The 15,858-nt window shown below is 42.1% G+C and overlaps 1 protein-coding gene across 3 annotated transcripts in view; it reads right to left on the bottom strand.

Annotated features, from left to right (window-relative positions):
* Positions 1 to 14,791, bottom strand: part of LOC115166003 (solute carrier organic anion transporter family member 4A1) — a 43,648-nt gene extending 28,857 nt beyond the window's left edge. For 2 of the 3 annotated variants that reach the window (XM_029719600.1, XM_029719597.1), the window contains exon 1: positions 5,215 to 5,489. The gene's annotated coding sequence lies outside the window, so the exon portion shown is untranslated. Of the gene's footprint in view, positions 1 to 5,214; positions 5,490 to 14,620 lie in introns of those variants that run through there. The other variant, XM_029719599.1, reaches the window with a different exon arrangement.
* Between the last annotated feature and the right edge of the window lie 1,067 nt (positions 14,792 to 15,858).

Raw genomic sequence — 15,858 nt, forward strand, 5'->3', positions numbered from 1 at the left:
ATGAAGAAAAACAAGGCCTAAACACAAGATTTGGCAAACCTTCTAGTGTTTTACAGACCTGTTCCATTTATATTAGGATCTTCGAGTCTTTTCATTTCTATATCAAAGTGAGATCAAAATGAGGGAGCTCAGATGAATAAGCAAAGGGGCTACCGGTCCTCATTCTTATGAATAGCAGCTCATTCTTATGAATAGCAGCAGTGTTTGCTTTGGAGTGAGGAGGGTTTCCTCCTCTTTGGTAAACAGTTTCCTTTGATGTGTTGTTGGAGGCGCTCACATGGCTATTGCATGCAGAGCCAAGAGGTAGAACCAGAGCCATATATTTAGATTTGGGACAACTTTTAGAATTGTTTATATTGTTCTTATTCTAGACATTCAGTTCCATAGCATTGTTTAAATATCCCCCATGTAATTTTAATGGGGAGTTAACATGGCTGTCATAGAATGTTGTAGTGCCATGCAAATGCATCATAATTCAGAAACCTCAAAGGCCCAACTCTGGGTGCGTTCGTAAATTTACCCTGGATAGTCAAGAGTGCATTCTGGGCTGTTCCTAAATTCAGAGTGTTGTCAGATTGTCAGTTTGTAAATTCAGAGTGCACACTGGACGCTCTGGCCGAGAAGTAGAGTTGATCCGAGCAATCTGACCTCACAACAGCAATCATGCACCCAAGCTAACTGGCTAACGTTGGCTAGCTTGATAGCTAATTTTAGTCACAAATGAGAGAACACCTCACTCGGACCATTTCACTCGCCTTAGCAGAGCTGGTTATACTGTTTTCATGTTATCTTAAGGTTTAATGACAGTTTTTTGTTTGTAAATTCATCAATTATTCTTTGCTCTGATACTCTCAAACCAGAGTGCTCTGAACGTGGGAGTAGATTGCCAGAGTGAATTTACAAACACACCCTAAATATGTGGCTCTGGGTAGAACCACTGTCTCACATAAAATAGCAGGGTAAGGAAGCCACCCTACTCATTCTCACCTGTTGTTCCTGGAAGGGAAGCACTTTCAATACTAATGCTTAATTCAACCTCCGTTCCTCAACTACAACATAGAGGATGGAATATGGATGTAACACACTTATTATCAGGTTTAAATTCGGTAATAAGGTCCTGTAACTTGACGCTGTCAAACATAATTTTTAGGGAAAATATTCAACAAAACATATTTGAAAATCAATCATTTGGGGAAGTACTGTATGTTTCTGTATCTGTCTTGTGACAGATTGGTCCAGAGCACACACACGATTTGGTTTTGCCTGCTGAGATCAGACAATGTATGGTCCGACTGCAACGTCATAGATGTCCGAAAGAAAAACTCAAATTGAACCAATCACTACAAAACGAACCAGGGAACAGCCCACTAACATTGTTGTCTTTCAGCCCCCGTTGGCTCAATGTTCCTGGGAGGTTCAGGCAACAGCAAACATACTATTTCCATTAGAACAATCTCCGATACTGATCTAACCATTGTGTCTAGTCTACAAAGTACACTATTAAAACCCTGAGATTCCTTCATCTCTGTTTGGCCCCAGGGTAGTATTGTTCTCCATACTGTTTATCTTTATACAGTTACAGTACATCCATACTGTATGCCCTCCAAAAAATAATATGACATTTTATGAGGTGGTCGACACCCATTGCATGTGCTGTGTAGGCTAATACCACCCAAGTTGAGCACTTACAGTAAGTTGTGGGGCAGCAGCTAGCCTAGTGGTTAGAACGTTGGGCCAGTAACCAAAAGGTTTCTAGATCGAATCCCTGAGCTAACAAGGTAAAAAAATCTGTTGTTCTGCCCCTGAACAAGGCAGTTAAGTTAACCCACTGTTCCTAGGTCGTCATTGTAAATAACAATTTGTTCTTAACTGACTTGCCAAGTTAAATACAAAATTAAAGTTCTGACTCTCATCACAAACATTACACTAATACACTGGCTTGGTACACTGGCTCACCCCCTTTGCATTTTTCCTATTTTGTTGCCTTACAACCTGGAATTAAAATGGATTTTTGGGGGGGTTGTTTCATTTGATTTACACAATACAACACTTTGAAGATATAAAATATTTGTTTTATTGTGAAACAAACTAGAAATGACAAAAAACAGAGAACTTGAGCATGCATATGTCACGTCCTGACCATAGTAAGATGTTATTTTCTATGGTAGAGTAGGTCAGGGCGTGACAGGGGGTGTTTTGTTCTATGTTTTCTATATCTATGTTTAGTTCTAGTTTTCTATTTCTATGTTGTTTTTGGGGTTGATCTCCAATTGGAGGCAGCTGGTCCTCGTTGTCTCTAATTGGAGATCATATTTAAGTAGGGTTTTTCTTCCTGGGTTTTGTGGGTTATTATATTTTGAGTAGTGTTTGTTTCTCTCTGCGTCACGGTTTGTTGTTTTGTAAATTTAGTTATTGCAAAGTTTCACGGATTAAATAAAATGTGGAACTACAACCACGCTGCACTTTGGTCTGCTCCTTTTGACAGCCATGACAGCATAACTATTCACCCCCCCAAAGTCAATACTTTGTAGAGCCACCTTTTGCAGCAATTACAGCTGCAAGTCTCTTGGGGTATGTCTCTATAAGCTTGGCACATCTAGCCAAGCTGCTCCAGCTCCTTCAAGTTGGATGGGTTCCGCTTGTGTACATCTTTAGGTCATACCACCGATGCTCAATTGGATTGAGGTCTGGGCTTTGACTAGGCCATTCCAAGACATTTAAATGTTTCCCCTTAAACCACTCAGTGTTGCTTTAGCAGTATGCTTAGGGTCATTGTCCTGCTGGAAGTTGAACCTCTGTCCCAGTCTCAAATCTCTGGAAGACTGAAACAGGTTTCCCTCAATAATTTCCCTCTATTGAGCGCCATCCATCATTCCTTCATTTCTGACCAGTTTCCCAGTCCCTGCCGATGAAAAACATCCCCACAGCATGATGCTTACACCACCATGCTTCACTGTAGGGATGGTTTTCTCAGGGTGATGAGAGGTGTTAGGTTTGCACCAGACATAGCGTTTTCCTTGATGGCCAAAAAGCTACATTTTAGTCTCATCTGACCAGAGTACCTTCTTCCATATGTTTGGGGAGTCTCCCACATGCCTTTGGGCGAACACCAAACATGTTTGCTTATTTTTTTCTGGCCACTCTTCTGTAAAGCCCAGCTCTGTGGAGTGTATGGCTTAAAGTGGTCCTATGGACAGATACTCCAATCTCCGCTGTGGAGCTTTGCAGCTCCTTCAGGGTTATCTTTGGTCACTTTGTTGCCTCTCTGATTAATGCCCTCCTTGCCTGGTCCGTGAGTTTTAGTGGGCGGCCCTCTCTTGGCAGGTTTGTTGTGGTGCCATATTCTTTCCCTTTTTTAATAATAGATTTAATGGTGGGATGTTCAAAGTTTCAGATATTTTTTTATAACCCAACCCTGTACTTCTCCACAACTTTGTCCCTGACCTGTTTGGAGAGCTCCTTGGTCTTCATGGTGCCGCTGGCTTGGTGCTGCCCCTTGCTTAGTGGTGTTGCAGACTCTGGGGCCTTTCAGAACAGGTGTGTATATATACTGAGATCATGTGACACTTAGATTGCACACAGGTGGACTTTATTTAACTAATTATGTGACTTCTGAAGGTAATTAGTTGCTCCAGATCTTATTTAGGGGCTTAGCAAAGGGGGTGAATACATATGCACGCACCAGTTTTCCGGGGGGGGGTTTATTTATTTTTTGAAACAAGTTATTTTTTCATTTCATTTCACCAATTTGGACTATTTTGTGTCCATTACATGAAATCCAAATAAAAATCCATTTAAATTACAGGTTGTAATGAAACAAAATAGGAAAAACGCCAAGGGGGGAATACTTTTGCAAGGCACTGTAACTGTGTGCATCACATAACTCTGATCATGATGTGCACTGAAGCCTTACATCATGTATTCAATCCATTACAGCCAATATGTTTACATACTGTAGGAGTACCAGTATGACCTCATAGATGAGCAGCATTGTTCTGACTAGTGCCTGATGATGAATTATGAGGTGATCAGTGCACATTATGGACATCATGATCAGTCAGGTGATGCACACAGTCACCCCAAAAGCACTAGCAAGACAGAGGGATACACTCCATACATAGCAGCCACAAGAAAACTACAACTTACATCATACAGTAGACAGAGCTGCAAACAAGAAGTGACAGACAGAAAGGCCATGGCACAGCAGGTATAGAACTGCCAGACAGACGGCTGGACAGACAGCCAGGGACAGACAGCCGGGCCCTCAGTGAGTAGGCGTCAGCAGGTTGTCCCTCAGGCCAGCAGAGATCTTGACTGGGGCTGAGGCTAGGCAGTATGACATTGCCAGAACGCCAGGCCCTGAACTCAGCATGGAGACACAGTGTCTGTCTGTCCGTCCCTCTCCAACATCCAAGCCGTAACGCATCCCATACAGCTACACGCGCTCATTCCAAACAATACGCCACACTATAGGTCCCAGTTCTCCATCTTTAACTGACTATCTGTCACACACTCCCACTGTACCTACGCACTGTCTATGCATCAGTCCCCTATGTGCATGTTAGTGGCTAGTTTTCCCTCTGGGTGCCTGAAGCGTAAGGCAGGGCCAACCTGAAACACATGGGGCGGACAGGACTCATCCGTTTATGATCCTGGTTATGGCAGCAGTTTTCTGTTATCATTGTCCAGATGCCGTTATCATGGGACATTACCTGCCAATTTAACAGGTATCTACTAAGCTTCTCTTCGTGATGCTTCTGCAGGCTATGCATGATAAGGCTACATGAAATATCAACATGACCAGTGAAGAATTTGAAATATTACGATTTAGTTTTTCACAAGGTAGGAAATAGGTCCTACATTTCCAAATGTGTAGTCCAGCTCCTTATTTACAATTTATACAAATGTACTCTGGTTACGCACGTTACATTGTACCCTACCAAATGCAACAGTGACAGCAGCTGCAGTGACACTGGGTCCAGGGTGCCCTTTGGAATCCTACTCACAGTAAGTTGATGTTGTTACACTTTCCTGCTCTATTATGGAATGCATATACAATACAACTGTGTGCCATAAAACTAGATGCCTTTCATATTTGTGCTTGATACAGGTACCTCAACCACAGTTGATTCAGCCAAGTGTATTCAGAGATTTCCTTTTAGAATTTTGGAAAATGTAAGTAAGACCTATTCAAAAACTGTTTACTGTACATACCAAGTCAGAGTAACTGATCTTCAGTTTTACTTTCCTTTTCCTTTAGATTATTTTCCTCCTAAAGATGTGCTGACTGTCTTTTCGTTTCCCTTCTGTTTATATGTATTCCATACAGCAGATGAGACCAGTTCTGTCAGGTGATCCGTTAGGTACATCCACTAGTACAGTATCTAACATACTGTATCCACTGAGCTAAAATGCATTTTAAATCCCCAAAGCTTCCCTACCAAAGCTTTCCCCTAACAGCAGCAGTAGCAGCAGTTTTAACAGCCTGTATCTCCCTACACAGCAGTTGAGCAGCACATTGCTGTCTCTTGATATCAAACCTATGACCTGCCCAGTCTCCCTTGGGATTGGCACATTCAGTGTTTTGGATGAGGCCTTTCCATCCTAGTTGAAAGAAATGTGAACTTTGAAACCTCTTGGCTGATCTTGAAGCCTAATCAGCACTTCCTGGTACTGCCTCAGAACAACAGGTGAGTCAGATGTGTAACTGGGCTGTGGGGAGACTCCAGGAACAGATATCCCCAACTGTATTTAATATCAATAGCTTTCTTAATGGACGGTTTCCATTGACACCCATAATATGCCAACCAGTGTGTGATATCCTCCTGTACAGAAAGGTATGTGTGGAAAAATCCCCCAGCCTTCCAGCTCATTGCAGTAACAGTACACCCCACAGGCCACAGCTCACTCTATTGGAGCTAATGAGACTGGACAAGGCAGGCACTGACCCAATAATGGCTTTCCACTTGCTGCTCACAGGGCTAACATCACCCTGCGGCCAATTCTTTATTCAATTTCTTGCAAAAAATAAATCCCATATTAAATAACAGAAGAATACCTTAAATGTACCCTATGCAAAACCATATCAGAGACCCAGGGTTAATTTTTTTATCTCCTGTATGGGTTAATATTGGGTCAAATGACCTATGATTCATTACAGTGGAGGCTGCTGAGGGGAAGACACCTCATAATAATGGAGTGAATGGAATGGCATCAAACCATGTTTGATTTATTTGATACCATTCATATATTCCACTCCAGCCATTACCACAAGCCTGTCCTCCCCAATTGAGGTTCCACCTATTCTCATGTGATTCATTAATTATTTTCAGCTAAATAATTTAATGTATTAAATTAATAGTTTAGTTCCAAAACGACATAAAAACTCTTTGAAGCTTCTATACTGCAATAGTCTACACACCATATAAATACAATGGATTTTACACAGCATACTACGATTTCACTTCCCAGGGTGCAATGCTCCACCCAGGGCTGTTGGTTGGCTAGTGGTTACTGATAGCAAGCCTAGACAAATGCCAAGTAGTCTAAATATAGTGAATTTCACATGACTTTAGGGTTGTGTAATTTAAAATAAAAAATAAAAATCATTTTTAGCAGGTTTTTATACAGAGCGACTTACAGGAGCAATTAGGGTTAAGTGCCTTGCTTAAGGCCACATTGACATATTTTTCACCTAGTCGGCTCGGGGATTTGAACCTGCGACCTATTAGTGGCCCAAAGCTCTTAACCGCTAGGCTACCTGCTGCCCTCATACTATAATGCTCACATGAATGTCATACTGAATATACAGTATGATCATGTCATTGTCAATCAAAAATAATTATAATTTAATTGAATAACGACAATGATACAGTACACTGCACTGCTTTGTAATACCCTTTGCATAGTTGTTTCGGTGGACTGGCCCCTCATCATCTGCTCTGTAATCAAAGTATTCCCATAGTTCGCTTCTGGAGCCAGTTTTGTCAACAAGCTGCAGGCATGGAGGTATGATGTTTTTCATTTTCTCTCTCCTCTCACTTGCTTCTCAAAAGTGGCTTGCGCTGTGTCAGCTGCATGACCAAGCCAAAGTAGCCTGGCTAGCTACTGCCACCTTGAAAAGATTCAGACAAATTACTAGACACTCGATCCTCTCAATAAGTATATGACATGAGACACATTTCACCGAAAGTAACACAAATTCTAGTACCAAAATGTTTTTCATGTTCTAGTATCAAAAAGTAGTGAAGTTTCGGTATACCGTGAAACACTAGTAGGAGAGGGGACGGCTTTTTTTACTCTCTCCTCCCCTGGCTTGCACCCCAGCACTATTTGTCTTTGGCGGCTGAGAGTCATAAATGGGGACACACCAATGCATCCTTCCTCAGATGTTATATAGTTTATCATATGCATATGCAAATCTACATTTGTGAGTTGGGTGCATACATATGTGATGAATTAAATCAAAGCCAATCAAAGCCAGAAATGCTGTATACTGGGAGGCTTTAAAGGAGGATTGGTCCCTATCCCTCTGACTGTGTGTAGTTTGAGTGATGTAATGTGCTGCCTCAGGCCTATAGGGGTGGGGTGATTTTGATGGGGATAGGTATGAGTTTGTTGAGTGGAGGAAAATTATGTCCATTTACTGTACAGATCACTGTGTAAAGGTCCAATTTCATCCAAAAATAAGACGCATACCGACACACACACACACACACACACACAAATTAACCTCCTGCCCTACTTTTCCAGGCAGGCTCGCTATCTCCTGTTGATGTGTCGGATCGCAGGTGAAACCAACTGGAAGAAATGACCTCCAGTCAGCCAATCAGACATCTCCAAGCCAGACTTACCCTTAAATGAGCTTTCTGAGGGGTGAGGAGAGGCCACCATGTCGATGATGCTAATTAATTACCCGTGTCTGCTGACCCTGATGCTCACTGCCTGCCGAGGTTGAGCTTGCCTCAACTACAGAGATGAAAAGAAAGACTGAAAAAATAAACACAGCGCTAAATGAACCAGACCTCACAGTGAAGCTACGGAACACTCAGAACAGGATATAGGTCAGCCAGTTCAACGACATGGAGAGTGGAGGGCAGTGGGAAACAGTGAGGGCCTCGACACGTCACTCCTGAGAGTGCATGCAGTAGCCTAGCTTTCCCACGGTTTAGCTAGCTTTTGTTGTAGTGTGCGGTGCCTACAGACACAAGTGTTATTGAGAAGGATGTTTTTGCTAATTTGTTAACATCGCCCTGAGTTGAGTGCCACGGTGGTGCGCAGTGTACACTGTTTAATTCCCTTCATCTGAACATCAGTGTCAGCAACAATCAATCATGTCAATTCATTACACACAGCATAACACATACAATGAAATATTTGAGAATACATTTATTTGGGAATATATTACATCGAACAGGCATGCTTCGGTATTAGGCTGTATTTATCTCTGCATTGTTGGAAACGGACCAGTAGGTAAGCATTTCAGTGTTAGTCTACACCTGTGGTGTACAATCCATGTGACAAATAACATTTGATTTGATTTATTATAGTGCTAACAAGTCTCACATCAGCTCAGTACTGTAAAATGTATCTAACATGTGAGTCGGTTTGACAGTTGTCTTTCAATGTCAAGCTATTTAAAGTAATAAAGACAGGGAAGAGTGGTATCTCTCTACAGTACACTAGGCATTGCAATAGCTTGTATCTTCACTATAGTATTTGACAAAGCATTGCAGATAACAGTAAAGCTTTAAAAGGGGATACAGTACGTTTAAAAATAACATATAATGAGCAAATTCTTGTCTGACAACCAAACTAGCCATTATCCAGTGTTAGGGAGTAGTGAACTACATGTACAGTTGAAGTCGGAAGTTTACGTACACCTTAGCCAAATACATTTCAACTCCGTTTTTCACAATTCCTGACATTTAATCCTAGTAAAAATGTCCTGTTTTAGGACAGTTAGGATCACCACTTTATTTTAAGAATGTAAAATATCAGAACAACAATATTAGAGATAATGATTTATTTCAGCTTTAATTTATTTTCTTCACATTCCCAGTGGGTCAGTTAGTATTTGGAAGCAATGCCTTTAAATTGTTTAACTTGGGTCAAACGTTTTGGGTAGCCTTCCACAAGCTACCCCCAATAAGTTGGGTGAATTTTGGACCATTCCTTCTGACAGAGCTGCTGTAACTGAGTCAGGTTTGTAGGCCTCCTTGCTCGCACACGCTTTTTCAGTTCTGCCCACACATTTTCTATAGGCTTGAGGTCAGGGCTTTGATGGCCACTCCAATACCTTGACTTTGTTGTCCTTAAACCATTTTGCCACAACTTTGGAAGTATGCTTGGGGTCATTGTTCATTTGGAAGACCCATTTGCGACGAAGCTTTAACTTCCTGACTGATGTCATGAGATTTTGCTTCAATATATCCACATAATTTCCCCACCTCATGATGCCATCTATTTTGTGAAATGCATCAGTCCCTCCTGCAGCAAATCACCACCACAACATGATGCTGCCACCCCCGTGCTTCACGGTTGGGATGGTGTTCTTCAGCTTGCAAGCGTCCCCCTTTTTCCTCCAAACATAATGATGGTCATTATGGCCAAACAGTTCTATTTTTGTTTCATCAGACCAGAGGACATTTCTCCAAAAAGTACGATCTTTGTCCCCTTGTGCAGTTGCAAACCATAGTATGAAAGCAGTGGCTTCTTCCTTGCTGATCGGCCTTTCAGGTTATGTCGATATAGGACTTGTTTTACTGTGGATATAGATACTTTTGTACCTGTTTCCTCCAGCATCTTCACAAGGTCCTTTGCTGTTGTTCTGAGATTGATTTGCACTTTTCGCACCAAAGTACGTTCATCTCTAGGAGACAGAACGTGTGGTCCCAAGGTGTTTATACTTGCGTACTATTGTTTGTACAGATGAACGTGGTACCTTCAGGCGTTTGGAAATTGCTCCCAAGGATGAACCAGACTTTTGGAGGTCTACAATTTTTTTTCTGAGGTCTTCACTGATTTCTTTAGAATTTCCTATGATGTCAAGCAAAGAGGCACTGAGTTTGAAGGTAGGCCTTGAAATACATCCACAGGTACACCTCCAATTGACTCAAATTATGTCAATTAGCCTATCAGAAGCTTCTAAAGCCATGACATCATTTTCTGGAATTTTCCAAGCTGTTTAAAGGCACAGTCAACTTAGTGTATGTAAACTTCTGACCCACTGGAATTGTGATACAGTGAATTATAAGTGAAATAATCTGTCTATAAACAATTATTAGAAAAATTACTGGTGTCATGCACAAAGTAGATGTCCTAAACGACTTGCCAAAACTATAGTTTGTTAACAAGAAATTTGTGGAGTGGTTGAAAAACAAGTTTTAATTACTCCAACCTAAGTGTATGTAAACCTCTGACTTCAACTGTAGTTCAATTAGTAATTTAACTACATTTTGCAATAGCTTGGTGGTAGTTTAACTAAATTTAAATCTCGGTAGTGTTTTCAGTTACTTTTTTACCATGGATCGGATTTAGCTAACTACTGGAACTACACACTACTTTTTTTGCAAGAAGAAAACATAGTTGAAGTAGGCAAGAATTTCCTTTCTCTTTCAACATCAGACATGTCTAATTCTCACTTGCATTTAATAAATTACACATTCTGTTAACACCTGACTCCAGAGTGATCTGTTCTTACACTTTGTAGTCTATGATATTTAAGATGTAGATATGATAATATATCACGAAATAGTTTAGATGTAGTGAACTTCTTTTGTGAATTAACTTCAGTTGAGTAAACTATATTTTTCTTAGGGGTAGCTTTAGCGTAGCTTAAGTTCTTCTGGTGTGAAGTAACTAATAGTTTGGTAAACTATATTTACAGAATAACTGAGTACAGAGTATTTCTATTCTTATAAAGTTCACTCAGTCATGTTTTCTTTTAGATTTGATGTACGTTACATCACATACTAACTTGACCTACCTCTCTCTCTCTCCCACACACACACACACACACACACACACACACACACACACACACACACACACACACACACACACACACACACACACACACACACACACACACACACACACACACACACACACACACACAGGCACACACACACAGGCACACACACTATTGGATAGCATACCACTGATAAGTGGTTTGTTTTGGTGGCTACCTCTCCTTATTGTGCCAAATGGAGCTCACTCAGGCAATATCCGTTTGCCAGGCTCAAATGGGGAGCAGGTGGCAGGGAGAGGGAGGAGGCTGAACCTTGCTAACCAGAACCAGGCTGGGGATGCCTAACCAGAGTCCAGACCGTATACGGTTCTCATTGCTATTGCATGGGATTATGGCAGGCATGGTCATGCATACACAGTATAACAAGAAACATGGGGATATGAAGTATATAGGTCTTATTCTTTCCTTTGAACTCCTCACCAGCACACACACACACACACACACACACATTCAATAATAGCATACGCACACACCCACATGCACACACACACACACACACACACACACTTAGTTTTACACTACCTTATTCTTTATGACCCTAAAATGTATGGTCCTTGGATCAAAACATATTATGATTAACATCTATATAATTTATTGCAACCACACCATGACACATAGAGGATACTCTCTCCATCCACATAGTGGCATACAGTAGGATTGGTCGGGGAGGGTATGGGGGTCTGGGAACCGCGATTGGTTTAAGAACTTCAACACGTTGCCCTCTGCAACCACTGCTGTCACTCGGTCAACAGGACTAATTTTTCATGTGGTTTTTAAAGTGAGTAGTGGTCTCCTGTGGGATGGGGGAGGGGGGATGCACACCAGAGTCAATGGGCACTTAACAATGGACAAGCTCACATGGGAGACCCCTGTCAATTATGTATAAGGGACAAGGGATCGAGTGTTACTGAGAATCACTCTTAAAATATGAAAATGTTACAGCATAGGGAAACAGAGAAGGGTTTTAGTGTGTAAAACTGTCATGTGTCAAGTCTGGTCTGGCAGTGGTTCAGATTTGAAATCAAATTCTCACAGAGACTGTTATAGTGTAATGACAATATATCCCCAGGCATACAAGATATAGGGGACATTTCTTTTTTCTTCTTTTTTGTTGTCGACATTTCTGTTTTATTCAGTATGCTATAGGCTTATATGCAAATGCTGGTTACCAAAGGTTACAGACCATAGGATGCACATAATGAGTAAACATGAGGTTCATCTTTTAGTAGGTTGGTATGCATTCATTGGGGCCTATTTCACGTGCTTTTGTAAAAGAGCAGGTGCACAATGCAGGCACGCCACTCGCACACAGTAGCGTTTGGAGACTGCATGGAAGACATTTTGCCATGTTGATTTAGCCTAAGTACGAGGAAGCAACTCGAGAGACGCAGGTTACTGTTTGACCATAGAGACGCAGGTGTTACTGTTTGACCATAGAGACGCAGGTGTCACTGTTTGACCATAGAGACGCAGGTGTTACTGTTTGACCATAGAGACGCAGGTGTTACTGTTTGACCATAGAGACGCAGGTGTTACTGTTTGACCATAGAGACGCAGGTGTTACTGTTTGACCATGGAGACGCAGGTGTCACTGTTTGACCATAGAGACGCAGGTGTTACTGTTTGACCATAGAGACGCAGGTGTCACTGTTTGACCATAGAGACGCAGGTGTTACTGTTTGACCATAGAGACGCAGGTGTCACTGTTTGACCATAGAGACGCAGGTGTTACTGTTTGACCATAGAGACGCAGGTGTTACTGTTTGACCATAGAGACGCAGGTGTTACTGTTTGACCATAGAGACGCAGGTGTCACTGTTTGACCATGGAGACGCAGGTGTTACTGTTTGACCATAGAGACGCAGGTGTCACTGTTTGACCATAGAGACGCAGGTGTTACTGTTTGACCATAGAGACGCAGGTGTCACTGTTTGACCATAGAGACGCAGGTGTCACTGTTTGACCATAGAGACGCAGGTGTTACTGTTTGACCATAGAGACGCAGGTGTTACTGTTTGACCATAGAGACGCAGGTGTTACTGTTTGACCATAGAGACGCAGGTGTTACTGTTTGACCATAGAGACGCAGGTGTTACTGTTTGACCATAGAGACGCAGGTGTCACTGTTTGACCATAGAGACGCAGGTGTCACTGTTTGACCATAGAGACGCAGGTGTTACTGTTTGACCATGGAGACGCAGGTGTCACTGTTTGACCATAGAGACGCAGGTGTTACTGTTTGACCATAGAGACGCAGGTGTTACTGTTTGACCATGGAGACGCAGGTGTTACTGTTTGACCATGGAGACGCAGGTGTTACTGTTTGACCATAGAGACGCAGGTGTTACTGTTTGACCATGGAGACGCAGGTGTTACTGTTTGACCATGGAGACGCAGGTGTCACTGTTTGACCATAGAGACGCAGGTGTTACTGTTTGACCATAGAGACGCAGGTGTTACTGTTTGACCATGGAGACGCAGGTGTTACTGTTTGACCATAGAGACGCAGGTGTTACTGTTTGACCATGGAGACGCAGGTGTTACTGTTTGACCATGGAGACGCAGGTGTCACTGTTTGACCATAGAGACGCAGGTGTTACTGTTTGACCCTTTTTAATAATAACCTGGGTGAATACAATAACATGCATGAACCTGTGTTGTGCGCTGCAAGGCTTTGTTGCGCGACTGCATAGACAAAGGATGGGAGCATGATCAGAAACCCAGTAGGCCTATGCAGAAAAGACGTAGGTGTCTTATATATAAACACCCTCCCTGCATGTCGACCGCTAATTGATCAGATATGTAGGCTATTCAGGCTACAACAGTTAGACCAAAAACAATTCGCTGCTGTGGCACTGTTATAGCGGAATAATAATACCCGGCGAAATTATGCCAACAAGTTTAGTTTCGCCCTATATAATATCCATTTCGTTTTCTTCCATTGTTTTCCTCGGTGTCACGCCTCAACACTTCCTCTTGTCATGATGGGCAAATCCGGCAGCAAATTCATGCGCTAATAACCAAAAAAGTATTCGAGTGAATCCTCTCATACTCCTGTAAATAGAATATGTGCTAAGGCATATACCAATGGACAGGTAGCCAGTTAAATCCACCTAATTGTAAAATAATGGTCAATAATAATAATAATCAAACAGTCGGTTATCAGCCCATCAGTCAGTATGGTGACTGTATTGTATGAACTAACTAATTTACAGCCTATACAGAATGCCTTTGTAATGCTTCCTACGCAATGTAAGGGATTAAACAGGCTAGATACAACCAGATGTTGTTGATGCTGTACGACGCTTTTGTTTATCTATCAACCATCATTAAGCCCGATGTGACTGAGGAACAACAATGCTTTAATCAGTTTAGGCTATGCAGAGCTATGCAGAGCTTGTATTAATGACTTGGCGTGAAACATGTGCGCCACTGGGTAACGGCATCCACGTTCTTTGGCTTTACAGTAATGACAGCCATAGACCACGAACATGCTGATGCTGGCCATCGGGATACAGAAGTCCTGAGAGTATCCCTAAACGGAACTGGAATGACTGATGTGTCGGATACAAAATGTAAAATACTTACATGTTAGTGTCCTTTTAGGTTGCTACCCCTTGTCTCGACCATGCCATTGGGCGGATGACCATTCCATTGGGTGGATGAAATAATGATTCAAATGTCTACATTGATACGTAACGACGTCCTTCCTTTTTTGTTGGTCCTCCCAGTTGGCGGCAGCGTCTCTACGCCTCGATTAGACAGACGGTGAAATTTCGATTAGATAGACAGTGTTATTGCGTTTTGGTACACAAGATGTAGCCTACATGAATTTCCAATAGAACCCTGCATTTGCCTTGCAGCATTGCGTTGCAGAGGCAGTGCGTTCTGTCTCTTACAAAAAATATTGCCGTTTTGAAACTGCAGTCAAAGTGCAGTAACTGCAGTCAACTGTGGTATTTTGGACGCAGTAATTGCAGAATATCTGCGGGGTACTGCAGTTAAATTGCTGTTTTACTGCAACATAACTGCAGTTACACTGCAAAATTACTGCAGTTAAAAGAAACGGTGTTATTTTGGACGCATTTAAATATGACCCTGTGATGTTCTTCCACCATCCACACACTCAGTTTGTGTGTGTGGCATTTCTATTGACAGCAGTTATACTGCAGTGTACTGCAGTTATACTGCACTCTGAATGCCATCTTTTTTCGTAAGGGCTGTGGTGCAAATGTAACCCAATAGTACTTTGTAACGAGAATAAAGGATAACTCACCGTGTACTTAGATACATTCGTTTTATTCTTCTCTTTAACCAGGTTTCCATCCAACCATTTCATATGGATGAATTACCTGATTTTGTCACGTCCTGACCAGTAGAGGGGGTAGTTGGGTCAGGACGTGGCAGAAGGGAGTGTGTTTTTTATTGTTTCATTGATTTTGGCCGTGTGACTTCCAATCAAGCACAGCTGTAGAGGGTTGTGGTTGATTGGGAGTCACACTTAAGTTGCCTACTTTGCCTTGTGGGTAATTGTTCATGTCAGTGTGCTTGTACCTGACAGGACTGTGTTGGCTGTCAGTTTTGTTGTTTTTTTGTAAATGCATAGTGTTCGTGAATTAAATATGACAAACCCTAATTCCGCCGCATTTTGGTCCACTTCTTCCTTAGACAGCCGTTACAGAATTACCCACCAAACCAGGACCAAGCGGCGGAAGAGGAAGGAGCAGCAGGACTACAGCGTGATGGACCAATGGACTTGGGAACAGATCCTGGACGGAGAGGGACCATGGACTCAGGCTGGGGATTATCGCCTCCCGCAGTGGGAG

Source organism: Salmo trutta, chromosome 28, assembly GCF_901001165.1.
Source record: "Salmo trutta chromosome 28, fSalTru1.1, whole genome shotgun sequence".
Classification (NCBI taxonomy): Eukaryota; Metazoa; Chordata; class Actinopteri; order Salmoniformes; family Salmonidae; genus Salmo; species Salmo trutta.